The following is a 16,260-nucleotide window of genomic DNA, read 5'->3' on the forward strand; positions in this document are numbered from 1 at the left end:
TAAAAGTGTGGAAAAGGTCAATAAGGGAGTGGGAAAGGTTAATAAGAGACTGGGAACTGTTTATAAGTGTGTGGGAAGGGTTTATAAAACCTTAAAATATATACAAATACTAAAATAAATGTAAGGTTCCTACTTCACAGATTTCCACCTATTGCTGGGGTGTCTAGAATGTAATACCCGCGATAAGTGAGGGAATACTGTAAACCAAGAAAAGTCATGAAATTGTGGAAGTCGAAATCATCAGCGCCAGAATGGTTTTGATGCATTGCTGAAAAGAGAGAGATGAGGGGTAGGGAGAAGCAAATTTATTTTAGGAAAATATATTTATTTAATGAGCTCCAAAAATCACACAATATATACGCACCTTAATTCTGTATGAATTACAATGGATTGTTGGTAAGACAAGACAGTGTTCAACCACGGGTTGTCAACTATGGCTTATTGTCACTATTACAAATTCCATGCAATGCTGCCAACCCCAAGGTTTATTTGATATGACTGGAGATTGGTGCTTTAAAAATGGTTAAATTAGAAATAGTCTCACCTGGCAACTAAAATTTGTTGTTATTATTAAAATATTTTATTAACTATTAAATTAAATTATTTAAAAAATAGTCTTGACAAATTTTGCCTCAACTTGCTTGTTTCTGCCAAGCCAAATTTCTCAGTACAACCATTTTCATCTAATGTGATTTTGCCTTAAAGTACAAATAGGATAATATTTTACATGTCAAAAAATAATTCTGTTCATCTACTCCTATTTGACAAGACATCAGGAGGTGGATTTTTCTGTATTATCCTTGTCCGAATTTCCTTTTATTGTCCTGAAATCTCAAAATAGATCATATGTTCAATGAAATTTTTGTCTTTAAGAAAAAAAATTAAAATAACATGACTGTAATTTATTTTTTCAAATAAATATGACACATGATCATCTTTTTCAGAGTTTCTATTAAAAAAAAACCTTTTCCTAAATTTGTTCCAACTTGCTATTTTTATTCAAATAGGAAAAAATCAAGAGATTGCTCCTTACTGAACTCTCCTCAAATAATATAAAAAATATGCTTAAATATCATAACTGTAAATAATTTCTGCTCTGGAGAGGTTAGAAAAGGCTTATAATATTTCTTCTTTAAAATTAAATAGATTAAAAATAAACAGAATTTGGATCTGTTTGAAGGAGCAGAACATTTTGTGTCTCACTTGATTGGTGTGGCTCATTTGGTTGGGCATCACTGTGCAAAGCAAAAGGTCACTGGTTTGATTCCCAGTCAAACCTGCTCAGAGTGGGTATAAGAGGCAATAAGTTGATGTTTCTCTCCCTCTCTTTCTCTCTCCCTTCCCCTCTCTCAATAAATAAACAAACAAACAAACAGACACACCTTTTGTGTCTTACTAATCTTAAAAAATGTTGGGGATAAAAATCCAAATTTACTCTCACATGCTATTTTTAAAATTATAAACACAAGACTAAAGCTGATTTTGTAAATATGAATTATATTAAATGTTATTTTAAGTAGATTTTTACCAAAAATATAAATTCAAATAATTTTACTGATCTACATGATCCCTGGTTCTGAAATTCCTGTATGGCATGTGAGTGATATACAACATCAGCTCCATAATAGAGAAAGCATTCCAATGAAGTAAGCCAAAGAAACAAGATTTAAATTAGATAATGCCATGTGTGGATCAAGGTTTTTCAGATCTTTCTTGTCATGCTGAAACTTCCATCTCCTGGAAATAAATAGCATGCTTCTCTTATCCTGGACACCCATGGGTATGTCTCCTCTCTTGGCAATAATAATATCTAAAGTTACATTTAGATGCCAATAATGTGTAGTGAAGAGTGGATCCAACTGGTGTCTCACACTGATCAAATTCTGTTGCTCTAACTCTAATCCAATATGTTATTCTATTATAAACTTGAAACAAATGATGCATTTACTTTCTAGACATGAATGAGATGCCTTATTAGATACATTCCATGAAGGCCAGAGAAAGTGGCTTCTAATTTACATGGAATAACATGCTGGTGATTATCTTTCAGGATAGATAACCATTTGTCTAGAATATAATTTTTACACATTTTGATGCTTCAAACTAGGTGAAAGAGAATATACGGACTGCAAGGCTCAATTAGATATGTGGGATGGAGCCATGCTGACAATTGGTAGTCCTTGACCTATGTCTTCTGGCACTAGACATGTATTGTCCATGATCAATTTATGAAATGAACTAGAGACCTCTTATTGAGAATATATATGCTTATTATAGGTATGACATGGTGCTAAGTACTATAAAGGTTACAATAAAAAGGAAAGGGAATGAAAGGAAAGGAAAGAAAATGAAAGGGGAAAAAAAGGAAGGGAAAGGAAAAGTAAAAGGAAAAGGGAAAGGATGGAGAGGAAACAATAATGATATATGATGAATATACCATAAGGAAAAACCACAGTCCAGAGCAGGAACTTTGTGATCACAAGCTGGGTTTGAACCCTGACCAAGCAGCTACCAACTGTATGAGCTGAGGAATGGTCTAAGGTTTAAATATTTTTTTACCAAGTTTCTAAAAAAAAAAAAAATAAGTGAAGAAAGAACTTGTCTGCCAGAAAGGAATGTTGTGGAGTACGGCACCCAGTCAGGTAAGAACTTTGTGTCTACTCCTCAGAAACTATCACACCTGGCTGGTGAGGCTGATGGGCAGTCATGGAGAAAGGGCACCTGACGTCAGACCTCATAGAAAAACTAAGAATGTCTTTGAATGTGGTAGGCTGTGATCTGGGGGCTCCAGCACTGGGCAGACTCTGGTCTCTGGGACCCTAGGTAAAGTGCTCAGGAGCCTGTGGCTTTTCAGGATTTAAACACTTGCAACTTACTGTGGGAAGTCACAGGTACTAGAAAGTCCAAAAGGGAATGGTCAGCCATTGAGGCCTCACCCTTTGCTTTGTGCCATTTTCTCTGTAGGATTTGGATTTGTGGCACACATTCTCTATCTCTGCCCTTAGTGTGCCCCTGTCCCCCTATTCTCTGTGATATCACAAGTCCCTGGATGAAGTTAGTTCAGTGCATGCTAGACCTTGAAAGGAGTGGAAAGCAAAGGAGAAGGTATCCCAGTTTCTACTCCCTTGTCAAGTTTGTTTGATGCACAACTGATTGTAGATGAGCAATTTGAATCTAAATTTCATCTGTCATTCTGCCACCTCAGTCCTTTGCCCAACGGACATCAGCCACTAGTTTTCCCTGTTATCCAGGATGATGTCCAACTTGGTTGGGGTCATCCTGCTGCTCCAGCACATGCTGTGGGTCCTGGCCACTGGCTGTTCCTCCAGGACCCTGTACAATTACCATTTGGCTTTTACATCAAGCAGAGGAGATGGCCTCCTCTCCTACAAACCACATGCTCCTCTGATGAACTAGAAGGGCCCTCCAAAGAAGCCTGTGCTGTCTGCTTGTAATTCCATGTTTGATACTTGAGAATCATCAATATCCCTCCTCCAAGGTGCAGATTTTCTCCCCCATATTGGCCACCTGAGCAGGTAGTTAAGGCTGTGAAGCTGGGAGCATTCAGTGCCATCTCACTTTCTTCCCCAAAGGAAATGGAAGTAAAGGTTCAAGAAGAGTCCCCAAAAGGTATGGCAAATATCAAAGAGGATAAGATAGACACCAGCAAACAGGATGATGGGAACATCCCCCATAGCAGTGGGAATCAACCACTGACATCTAAGGTCCTGAAGACCAAGGGAGTGTTCACTTCCCGCAAATGCATTCCTGGGCTTCTGGACCTCAAGACCAAACACCCATAAGACAGATTGATTGGGAATGCCCAGATGTCTTCCATGGGCTCTTCCTCTGAAGGTCAGGAAATCACAAGCTCACACAGCCCTGCAGGAAATGTCCTGCCACCTCTGAAACTTGACTCAGAAGCAGCAATGTTCCAGCCTAGATGGAGACCTAAATGGACATGCTGCATTTCCCTCCACAACTAAGAAGAAATACAACTATCTCAAAACTAGAGAAAACCAGAAGTTCCAGAAAATCAAGCTATAAAGAAGAAATGCTCATCCAGACAGATATGACACCTCTGCCTAAGACACAGAAGCAAACAAACACAGCCCATCTAGATGAGAAGAAAAAGAAGTATTGCCCAAAAGAGGGAACAGTCAAGGTTCCCGTGGGAGGACTAAGCAACAGGGAGATAGCCAACATAACAGATGATGAGATAGCCAACCTAAGAGATGTAGAGTTCAAAACACTGGTGATAAAGATGCTCACAAACTTGATAGGTATGCTTAGTATGGCAAATGCAGAAAGGAAGAAGTGAAGGCTATGTGAAATAAAACTAAAGAAAATCCACACAAAACCAATGATGAAGGGAAGGAAACCAGGTTCAAATCAATGATTTAGAACATAAGGAAGAAAAAAGCAGTCAACCAGTACCAAATGAGGAAACAAGAACTGAAAAAAAAAAAAAATAAGGAGAGGCTTCGGAACCTCTGGGACAACTTTAAACGTCCCAACATCTGAATCATAGGGCTGCCAGAAGGAGAACAGAAAGAGCAAGAAATGGAAAGATTTTGTGAAAAAATAATGAAGGCAAACTTCCCAAATTTGGCAAAAGAATAGACATACAAGTCCAGGAAGCACAGAGACTCCCAAACAAGCTAGACCCAAAGAGGACCACACTAAGACACATCATAATTAAAATGCCAAATGTTTGAGATAAAGAGAGAAGTAGAGAATTACCTACAGAGGGGTGCTTATAAGACTATCAGCTTATTTTTTAAAAGAAACTTTGTAGGCAAGAAGGGACTGACAAGAATTATTCAAAGTGATGAAAAGAAACGACCTACAACCAAGATTACTCTATCCAGCAAAGCTATCATTAGAATGAAAGGGCAGATAAAGTGCATCCCAGACAAGGTAAAGCTAAAGAAGTTCATCATCACCAAGCCATTATTAAATGAAACATTAAAGGGACTTATTTAAGAAAAAAAGATCAAAATTATGAACATTAAAATGACAACAAACTCACAACTATCAACAACTGAATCTAAAAAATAAAAACAAATCCAACTAAGTAAACCAGAATAAGAACAGAATCAGAGGTATGGGGATCATTTGGAGGGTTATCAGCTGGGAGGCAGGAGGGGGAGAAAAGAGCAAATGGTGCATGGATTAAGAAGCATAACTGGTAGGTACAAGATAGATAGGAAGATGTTAAGAATAATATAGGAAAGGGTGAAGCCAAAGAATTCACATGCAGGACCCATGGACATGAACTAAGGGAGGTGGGATTGCTGGAGGGGAGGGGTGTACTGGGAAGAGGGGAGCAAAGGGAAAAGAAATTGGGACAACTGTAACATAATCAATAAAATATACTTTTTAAAAAAATGAATAAGAAGCAGCAGTGCTTTCTGAGCCAACCCCATGTTGCTTACTGCTGCCAGAGAATTCCACAAAGGAAGTTCAGGGTGAAGAACATCTGCCCATCTTTCCAGGATCACTAACTTTAAGTAAGAAAATGAATGCTGAAAACACATCAAACAACAATTTTCTACTGGCCTCTGCCAACAGGAAGCCCTGCAAATACAAAATGTTCACACCATGTTGGCTACCACTGCCACCACTGCTGTGGGTTCAAGGTGAGCTGCCTCCAGTTCCTAAGCTGCCTTACCTGGATGAAAAACTAGGCACCTTGGAGAACATTGAAAGAAAGCGCAAAAAGACCTGGGGGTATAAATCTGAGGTCATGGCTGACTGCAGTGCCACCCAGCCTGTCCCTTCTTTCTTTCCACCTGGCTCAACAATGGAAGACACCCTGCCCCTGGCCACTTAAGCTGGACTGGTCCCTGATACCACTACCAACTTGGCTGACCTGGTTGCCTCGCACCAGAACCTGTTTGTCCCACTTGTGCAGTATCGAGGTGATGCTATGGGAGGATACAGCATGCCTCCATGATGGGAGGACTTGTTATTCCCACTTTTCATCAGTATATCTGGGGTCCACGTAGCCATTACACAGGTGGTGCATTTGTACTGAACAATGCCTCACCTGTGATGGGAGATGTCTGTGTCACCATGTGCCATCAGAACACTTGCCGCTCAACTATCCAGACCACAAGTAGAGTGATGGGGAATAGCACAAAACCTGCAATGATTAGATATGCTGTGGACCACCATTCTCAGAGAGTTCTTGCCTCCCCAACACATGACCAAAACAGTAGTTCTATGTGAGGGAACACCAGATATTTTTAGAGAGAAACTTAACTCTCAGTCAAAACACGTACCTCTTAAGTTACCCTTGGAACTGTCAGAATGCCACACACACACACACACACACACACACACTCTTGTTCTTGTTAATCTGCCTCTGCTCCTGTGTCTTTATTCTTTACGTCAGTCATAGAGGAAGAACTGATATATGAATGGAGATATGTTGAGCCAGATGTAACTGTGCAGAATTTTTTTTGTGCTAGTGACTGGCATATGGAAGTAACCACACTTTAATGCAGCATGTGCTGACCCCTAAAATATTCTTTTGAGTGTAAATGATGATAACCCAGGAGAAAGTAAGGTTCAGTCAGAGGAGGGGAAAATGGGGTGAATCACTTTTGCCTCTTTTCTCTATGCTTTTCTCTTCTCTCACACCTCTCTGACCTTATGGAGGCTAGATAATCTCTGATGTGAAATAGGAAACAACACTTTACAGTTGCAGTTTTTAAAAATGTTTAAATGTTGTAATGTGTGTCTCATTTAATTTAGACTAGGGTAGTAATTCTCACACATTTTCACTTCTCCCAGAGAGGATAAATTTGGCGTCTAGGTTTTTGAGTCTGGAGGAGGAACGAAGGAAGAAAGAGCTCCTGCTTGTTCTGTAATTACTGAAAACTTATGTTAACTTAGGATTTATTACACTGCTAAAAACATCAGAAAAGATCATCTTTAATAATCAACCTGGCTCTAATCTGAACTGCTAAAATATTAAATCATTTATGGTAAAACTGAGCCCCATTCTGGCTGACCCTAGAATTCTGCAGTGTGTCCACTAGCCTTAATAAAGGTAAAATTCCTACTTTGTGGAGCCTACATTCTAATTGGAGGGGAAAAAAAAACCAATAAAGACATATAAGTTATCTGACAGGTTAGCCTGTAACAACTGCTATAGAAACTAAAGCAGTAAGTGGAGGATTGAGATTTTGGGGTGAGAGAAACTGAGTTTTTAGTTTAAACAGTGGACAAAATAAGTCTCACTGGGAAGGTGACATTTAAAAAGTCTAGAGGGAGGCAATTAAGTTAGACATCTGAGGGAAAACATTCTGAATGATGGGAATAATCACTGCAAAGACTCGGAGGAATAATGCCTTGGTTTTTCAGGGAGCAGTTGGTAAACAGATGTGGGCGGAATAGAACCAGTGGGAGGAAGGAGAGGACAAAGATGTGAGTTGAATTCCCTGAACTACCGTTCACTGGCTGCATAATCACAAAAGACTCAAACTGCAAGTATCTTAGTGAATTTGGGAATTTTTTATGGCCTATTTACCTTCCAAGATGTTCAGAAGGATTAAATGAAATAATATAGGTAAGTAACTTACAAGCCATCTTGTTATTGTATTATACATGAAGATATATAATAGGTAGATGGTTAGATAGATAGATAGATACATAGATGATAGACAGATAGATAGGGCACAGAGACTGAAATTTTATGTCTCCCTCCCAAAAATCCAGATGTTGAAGCCCTGACTCCCAATGTGGCGGGTATTTGGGGTTGGGACTTTTGAGAGCCAATTGTGTTTAGAAGACGTCATTGGGGTGGAGCTTCCATGATGGGATTAGCACTGTTAAGAGGGAAAGAGAGAGGGAGAGGGAGAGACCAGAGCCTTCTCCCTCTGACACAGCAGGGAGGTGGCTGTCTGCATGACCTAAAAAGGAACTTCACTATAAATTAAATGTCTTGATTTTGGCCTTAGCCTTTACAACTGTGAGAAATAAATGTTTGTTTTTTAAGCTTCCCAATCTGTATCTTCTTATAGCAGCCTGAGCACACTAAAACAGGTGCTCGGGTAAGGAGATAAATATAAAGACAGACAGTCAGACACATGATAAATACATAGATACATGATGTATGGAGATAGAATATATAAATATGTGTGTTTGCTTAATGAGTTTCTTAAGCAACTGTGTTTTGACTGCCTTTACCGAACAATTCAAATAAGAGAACCCCGTTTTAAAGGGAACATAAAAATGTTTGCTTTTATGAAGTAAATGCATGAAAAAAATATAACTGAGTCTAAAAATACACAGCCACTGAGCCTAGTGCAACATTTACCAGATTAGCCTTGTATGATGCTGAATCAGTTACTATAGGTTGTTTATTACAGTTCTGGAGGATTAAAGTTCCTGCTCCCTGACTTCAGAGAATAGTCTGCCCTTTGTAATCAGAACTGTCTCTCAGAAGCAGGGTTGAAATCCAGTTTGCTCCTAATAGTCCAGGACTCTCTTTCTGCCATGCCTGACAATACTACTAAGGACATATTCTGAATATCCTTCATTCTTGACTTTTCTTTTTAAAGGGGCTTTGAACTAGATATGGCCTACTAAGGACATATTCTTAATATTCTTCATTCTTGACTTTTCTTTTTAAAAGGGCTTTGAACTAGACATGGCCAGGTGGCTCAGTTTGTTGGAGCATCATCCTGTACATCAAAAGGTTGCAGGTTTGATCCCCTGTCAGAATGTGTATGGGAGACAACTGATTGATGTTTCTCTGTCACATCGATGATTTTTTTTTCTCTCTCTCTTTCTCTCTCTCTCAAAAAAAATAAATAAATAAACATATCCTTGTGTGAGGATTTAAAAAAAAAGAAACCTTGAGCTAAAATAATGATTCTGATAAGGGAAATATTTAACAAATGCATAAGAAATGTAAAGATGATTTTTAATTTTATATTTTGATGCACTCACACAGTTGAAGCTATTTCTATGTCAATAAAAATAGTACTTTATCTTTATAAAAATACCACATAAATATGATAGAAACTTGAACAATACTGAAATTCAACCCTTTTTACCCCAGTTCCCCTCTCCAGAGATAGTTTTTTCACTACTTCAATATTACTCCTTTACTTCTAAACATTATGCTTATTCTGCTGTCTCATAGCATATTTACTTTAGACATTTTACCACATTAACATGGGAGGATAAATTCTAACTCCCCCGACTTTTCCTCTCTCTTCCTTTCCAATATGTTATATTTATTTTATTAATTTGCTGTTTATTTCTGGTAACTTTATGCAATTACACTAGCTTTATAAGGAAAGAGGTAGCATAATGGCTAAAAATACCTGGGCTGGGATTCTTGTTCTTTAGATTATTAACTCTTAAACTTCCTGTGCTTTTGTTTCTTCATCTGTAAATTAGGTGAAAGAATACCTATTTTATTAGGTTGTTCATGACGATGCAAATAATAATGCATTTGTAGATGATACATTTGCTAAGGGGTTAATACCCAAATTTTATAAATAACACATGCAACTCAGCACACAAAAAAATCTTGGTTAAAAAGGGGACAGAGGGTCAGACTACACCTTCCCCAAGAGGACATACTGATGGCCAATAGACTTAAGAAAAGATGCTAAACATCACTAATGAAGAGAAATGCAAATTAAAGCCACAATGAGATATTACCTCACACCTGTCATAATGGATATCATTCTTAAATTAACAAGTGTTGGCGAGGATGTGAAGAAAAGAGAACCCTTGTGCGCTGTTAGTGGGAATGCAGATTAATGCAACAATTTTGGAAAACAGTGTGGAGATTCCTCAAAATATTAAAACAGACTGGCTTTAGGATCAATTTGTTCCACTTCTGGGTCTTGTATATCTGAAGAAACTGAAAACACTAAGTTGAAAGAACATATGCACCTCTTATGTTCATTGCAGCATTATTTATGATAGCCAAGATATAGAAGCAACCAAAGTGCCTATCAATAGATGAGTGGATAAAAATGCTGTGGCATGTGTATGCAATGGAATATTACTCAGCTATAAATAAAGAATAAAATCACTTGTGACAACATAGTTGGACCTAGAAGATATTATGTTAAGCAAAACTAGCCAGACAGAAAAAGACAAATATTGTATTATTTCACTTATATGTGGAATCTAAAGAACAAAATAAATGAACAAACAAAATAGAAACTGACCTATAGATACAGAGAACAAACTGATGGATGCCAGAGGGGAGTAGGGCTAGGGGTGCTGGGTGAAAAAGGCAAAGGGATTAAGAATTACTAACTGGTAGTTACAAAATAGTCATAAAGATGTAAACTAAAAAATAAGGAATATAGTCAAAGTTATTGTAATAACTATGTGTGGTGAAAAGTGGTACTTCAAATATATACTGTGTTAAGTATATGATTGTGTAACTGCTCTGCTATACACCTAAAACTGATACAAACTAATGTTGAATGCAAACTGTAAGTGAAAAATAAAATTTTAAATAAATAAATTAAATTAAAAAAATAAAAAATAGCAAGATATTACAAACACTTATGAGAACTTTTTGAGAATGGTTACTAAAAGTGTTTCTATATTATGACTTATAAATTCTATCACTAGTTATATACTCAAGAGAATTGAATGTAAATATCTACTAAAAGATATGTGCAAAGTAAAAAAACAAAACAAAAAAGATATGTAAAAAATGTTCATAATAGCTTTATTTCTCAGTGCTCAGATTGAATACACCCCATTGTTTGTGTATAGTAGAATGGATATATAAATTGTAGTATATCCATACAATTGAACATTTTGCACCAACAAAAAAGAGCAGTTGCTGCTGCATGAAAATCATGATGAAACTCACAGTCATAATGATGAACAAAAGAAACAAACACAAAGTTTGCACTTGCTTGATTCCATTTATAAGAAATTAAAAAATAATTTCCATTGATAAAAGTCAGAAATAGTAGTTTTCTCTGGGACATAGGACTGGGGAAGGGCACAATGGATCTTTCACATGTGTTAGTAATGATCTAGCAAGTGATTATACATCATATTGCCTTACACACTCTATGCTCTTCAGGTTTTTTATACCTCAATTAAAAATAAAATGAACTAGCATATAGTACTGAGAATCCTCTCTTAACATTCTAAGATTCTCTCTTCACATTAAAGAAAAGTCAAGAAACAATTTAAATGTTTGCTTTAAGTCTTTTGAGAAAACCCATATAAAATTATTTCTATGTTTATTCTTTATATGTTATTGTTTCACAGATGTATACATCTGTAGAGATTAGCTTTAATCTTTTGCCCTGGCTTTAGTAACAAATACAGCTCAACTATTCTTGAATATATTTTGAAAAAATATGTATGTAGCTTAACTTTTGTAAAAGTTTCTATTTCTTTTCTTCTTCTTTTGACTCTTGAAGGTGCAATTTATAAATGAATTGGCATTTCTGGCAATTTTATTTTGGGGGTTGTGAGTTTCTTAGGTGTCAGCAATTTTGTTTATGAAATAAGAACACCTTTCAATTAATCAGTGGGCCATTCTTGGTGCAGTTGGGACTTTTCTTTAGCCAGAATGAATGGCAAACTATTTAGAGCAGAATAAGTAGTAGGAAACCCTAGGAACTCTTAATCAACATTTATTATGTTTTCACTGAGGCAAGCTCTGTGAAAGAACTTTGGGGAAGTAGGCCCATATCTTATTGAGCTCATCAAATTTCTTGGTGGGCTGGAAATTTTCAGCTGTTGATACTTTAACATAAATTGCACCTTTGTAATATATTGTATTGACAAATGATCACTAAGATTAACTATATTTATACAGTAATTATTTTGATAAGAAATACAATCCTGTCAGATGCCAAAGAGTTGGAATTTTTACATTTAATGATTAAACATTGCTATTTATTGATGATTTACCCTGTAGAACTGTATTATTTCTAACTATGAAATAAAAGGGTGATGTAAACACACACACACAAAAATCCACTTTGCTCAAACAATATACAGCAAACAGTGATTTCAGAGCAGGAGATAACAGAAATTTTTAAAATTAAAAACTGATAACTTTTGAATGAATTATTTGACCTTTCATCCTCTGAAACTATGTAATTTTGACAATGAGCCCAGACTGTGAACATAAGATATATTTTAAATTTTGCTTAAGCATAAAAAAGATCTCTTAATAATTAATTTATTGATTGATAATTGCTTCCATTTAGTTGTGTTCTTGGTCTGAGGTAAAATTCATTGTTGTCTGTTAGCGAATACCTGCTCTCTTGGAGACCCCAGGCAAAGTTACCTTTGCTGGAAATATGATTTTCTGTTGGGAAGCTATCCAGGCTGAAGTGCTGTCTTTCTTTCTCAAGAGATCACCTAGAGCAACAAAATTCTTGTACTCAAATGATTCTACACATTTTTATTGTGCAACATTACAGCAGATATAGATCCTTAATATTTTCTCATGGGACTTGGGAAGAGACTGCTTATACTAAGTCTTCTGAAACCCCTTTATGCTCTACCCTGGATTAATGGAGTGAGTCTTTTTAATGTATATGTTATGTTGCACCTATTCTTAATAAATTTCTATAAAAATTCAGTACCAACTACTTATGTGAACTTTATTTTAAAGGCAAACATCATTTCAGTGAAAGTCTTGTTATTGAGATCTACAAAGTGAACTCTAACAAATCTGTACATCATTTTTTTTAATATCTCCCATGAATTTATGAATCAGAAATGAAATGATTAGACTCTTGGTTCTCTACTAGTAACTGTTGTTCACTTTTTCTATACAATCTATTTTAAAGGCAAATAAGTCTTCTTGTCAAACAAGTATTTTACATAAAATATCATTAAGAACACATTAGTGATATATTACTGTATTTTATTTACCTTAACTTTGTTTTATAAAATAAATAATAATTTATTTCATAGAAGTTCACAGAGATGTAGATTTGCCTTTCTGCTTTTCTGTTTTTCTAAAAACTTAGCTTTAAACTTAGTTTTCCTACTAGAAGCAGAGGTATTTCTGCAGGAAAGCACTATATCAAGCTGTTAACTCTGTCCCATCATTTTATACACATCAGATTGCAACTGGAAATATTTATAGAGAAATTTATATGGTAGCATTAAGTAACTTCAAACTCAATGTATTTTTTCAAGGATGAACAAAGTCTTCACATACAGTTTATGTTTAATAGCCATGCAGAAGAACATTGAAGTTACTTAAGGGGTGAGAGAAAGCCGAGCCCTCTAGTTTTCAGTGCTTCTACTGAAAGTTTTAGTAATGACAAAAATGTTCTACTAAGTGCATTGCCTTTTATAGCCTAATTTTTCTAGGAGTTGTATTGATTCAATGTACTTTGGCAGCAAAAACTGAACAAATGATGTACTAGTGTAATAAATGAAGAACCCTAAGGAGAGCACATAAAATAAGTATTACAAAATAACTCCATCACAAATAGCCAGTAGCACATGTGCAATATTAAAAAAGCGAGTTTGAAACTACAAACTGCAGAACATTAATCCATTTCCTCCTTATGCTGTCCCAAAGGACAGCTCTAGAACCTGATAGGGGTTTATGTTTAAATAATGTTACACCCTGGCTGGAGTAGCTCAGTGGATTGAGTGCTGGCCTGCCATCTGAAAGGTTCCATTCCCAGTTAGGGCACATGCCAGGGCTGCAGGCCAGGTCCCCAGTTTGGGGTTTACGAGAGGCAACCAATCCATGTTTTTCTTGAATATCTTGCATATCATTTCTCTCACAGATCAATGTTTCTCTCCCTCTCTTTCTCCATCCCTTGCCCTCTCTTTAAAACAAATAAATTTAAAAAAATAAACTGCTCCTATCTTTCAGACAAATGAAAAAAATAATATTATATCCTCACTAACTGCCCTTCATGGTTTGTCCAAATTACATAAGAAAAGATAATGCTTAGGACAAAAATTGTTTTGAGAAAATGAACATCTTTGCAGAGTCTCTCTGGAGACAACCTTTCAAACTGACACTGTGATTTTAAAAAGACATTTGAATTCCTTTTAAAATACAATGGGAAAGCAATCACTAAGTGTGTATTAATAATTATGAAAATGCAGGATTGGAAGTTTCTGAGTTCATGTTGCACTTGATTATTTCTGCAAATACTTTGTAAGTGTAGAAGTTAGTAGACTTCTTCTACAGAACCCCTTCTCCTATTGTGTGCAAGAGCAGTTTATGTCACCCAAACATTTAAAAACTTCATGACATACTGAATTTATGAAGTCAATGTATTTATTTTCATAGAAAATAATATCCTCATGGGGGCCAAGAGGGAAGTTTTTTATCATTATGTTTAATGGAAATATGGATGATCTGTATTATGATCTGATATATAGGTTGTTTCAAATGTTTTGAAGTTTTAACTGCAATCCCAACCCTATTTCCAAATTCAGCCACTTTTGTTGCAGAAGTAAGTATTAGGTTCTCTGAAAGCGCAGTAGGAAGAGGCCCATTTGGAAAATCTGTGTATCCATACTTACCTGAATTTCACTAATACCCATGGTTCAGCTCCCATTTACAAATCTAATTTCCATATGGCTTTTGTAAGGTCCTAAGAGCCTGAATTTAACATGGTGAGTGATAGTATTTTTTAAATTTTTTAAAAGTATATTTTATTGATTATATTGTTACAATAGTTCTACTTTTCCCCCTTTGTCCCCTCTGCCCAGTACTACCCTCCCCCAGAAATCCTCCCCAAGTCCATGCCCATGGGTCGTATATAAAACTTCTCTGGCTTCGCCCTTTCCTATATTATTCTTTTTTTAAAAAATTAATTAATTAATTAATTAATTTAACAATAAAAAATAACATTCCCCCCTTCTCAGACTTAAGACCCTTTATAATCTTATAAAGGACAATGGGCAAATGTCTTGAGCTCCTCTAGCTGCTTCAAGCTGTACATGGTCATTGTTCTATCTACCCTTGGGTCCAAATAGTATTTTTAAACTACCAACATCACTATCAATATTTGTAAATATTTTTTCAAAATTATTTACATCAATATTACTGAGAATTTAAATTAAACATATAGAAAATAGTCTATTATGGTTTAACTTGATTAGTTATGTTGTACTTATACATTTATAGAAAAATCAATTAGAATAGCTATCATATATGGAATGGCACTTTTACTTTGATTTTCTAAGACATTAATGACACCTTTAAAATAAGACTTCATGCACTTCTGTAGTATTAAATTTCCACAATGCATAATTTTAACTTAATCTAAACTACAAAAGTTTTCCTTTGAATTATTCATGTAGTGATAAATCAAAACATACAGAAACATAGCTTGACTTTAGTGCATGAGAGGGAATGCAGTATTGTGAGAAATTTAGCTTAATTTGTTTGCATAAAAAAGTATTACATGATTGTTATCTACTTTCTATATCAAAACATTTACCATTTAGAATATTGCTTCTTATGTGTTACATTTTTTTTTTTTGAGAGGGGAGGAGAGGGAGAAAAATATCACATCGATGTGAGAGTGAACATATATTGGTTGCCTTCCATACAAGCCTCGACCAGGCACTGAATCCACAATAAAGGCATATGCCCTAACCAGGAACTGAACCAGTAACCTTTAAGCTTACAGGATGATGCTTAACCAACTGAACCACACCAGCCAGGGCCCTAGGTGCTACATTTTTTTAAGATTTTTTTAAGAGAAATGAGTTTATTTTTCTGATAATTATAATATAGATTATCCTTTTATTATGACTTTTTGCATATAAAATACAATATACTGAACTCCATATATGTGTTCATATAATTCAAATTTTATAATAGTTAGCATACTTTAATACATATACACATATATATGAAAATAATATGTCCATAGAAATCATGAAAGGTTAAAAAAAGAATGACTGTTAATTTTTATAAGACAATAGGAAAGTAGAATTTTTGGTCAAACATTCCAAAAAATCAATTTTAGTTATATTACATAGTACATATATATCACATGATTATATTACACATCAGAAGTGTGCCTTGATAGACTATAGATAGTATTTATACATGCATTTAATAACCTGCTGGAATCTCATTCAATACATACAGTCAACAATTTTAATTATGGGGTTTATATATTGATTTTTAAATATAAAGTTTTAAAAAATGCAGTGTGTAAATATACCTTGATACATTTTTTAAAATTTTGTACCATGTTTCTTGCTTTTGATTATTAGCCATATCTATGTAATGATGTA

This window comes from Furipterus horrens, unplaced genomic scaffold (assembly GCF_987537825.1).
Source record: "Furipterus horrens unplaced genomic scaffold, mFurHor1.1.pri manual_scaffold_9, whole genome shotgun sequence".
Lineage (NCBI taxonomy): Eukaryota > Metazoa > Chordata > Mammalia > Chiroptera > Furipteridae > Furipterus > Furipterus horrens.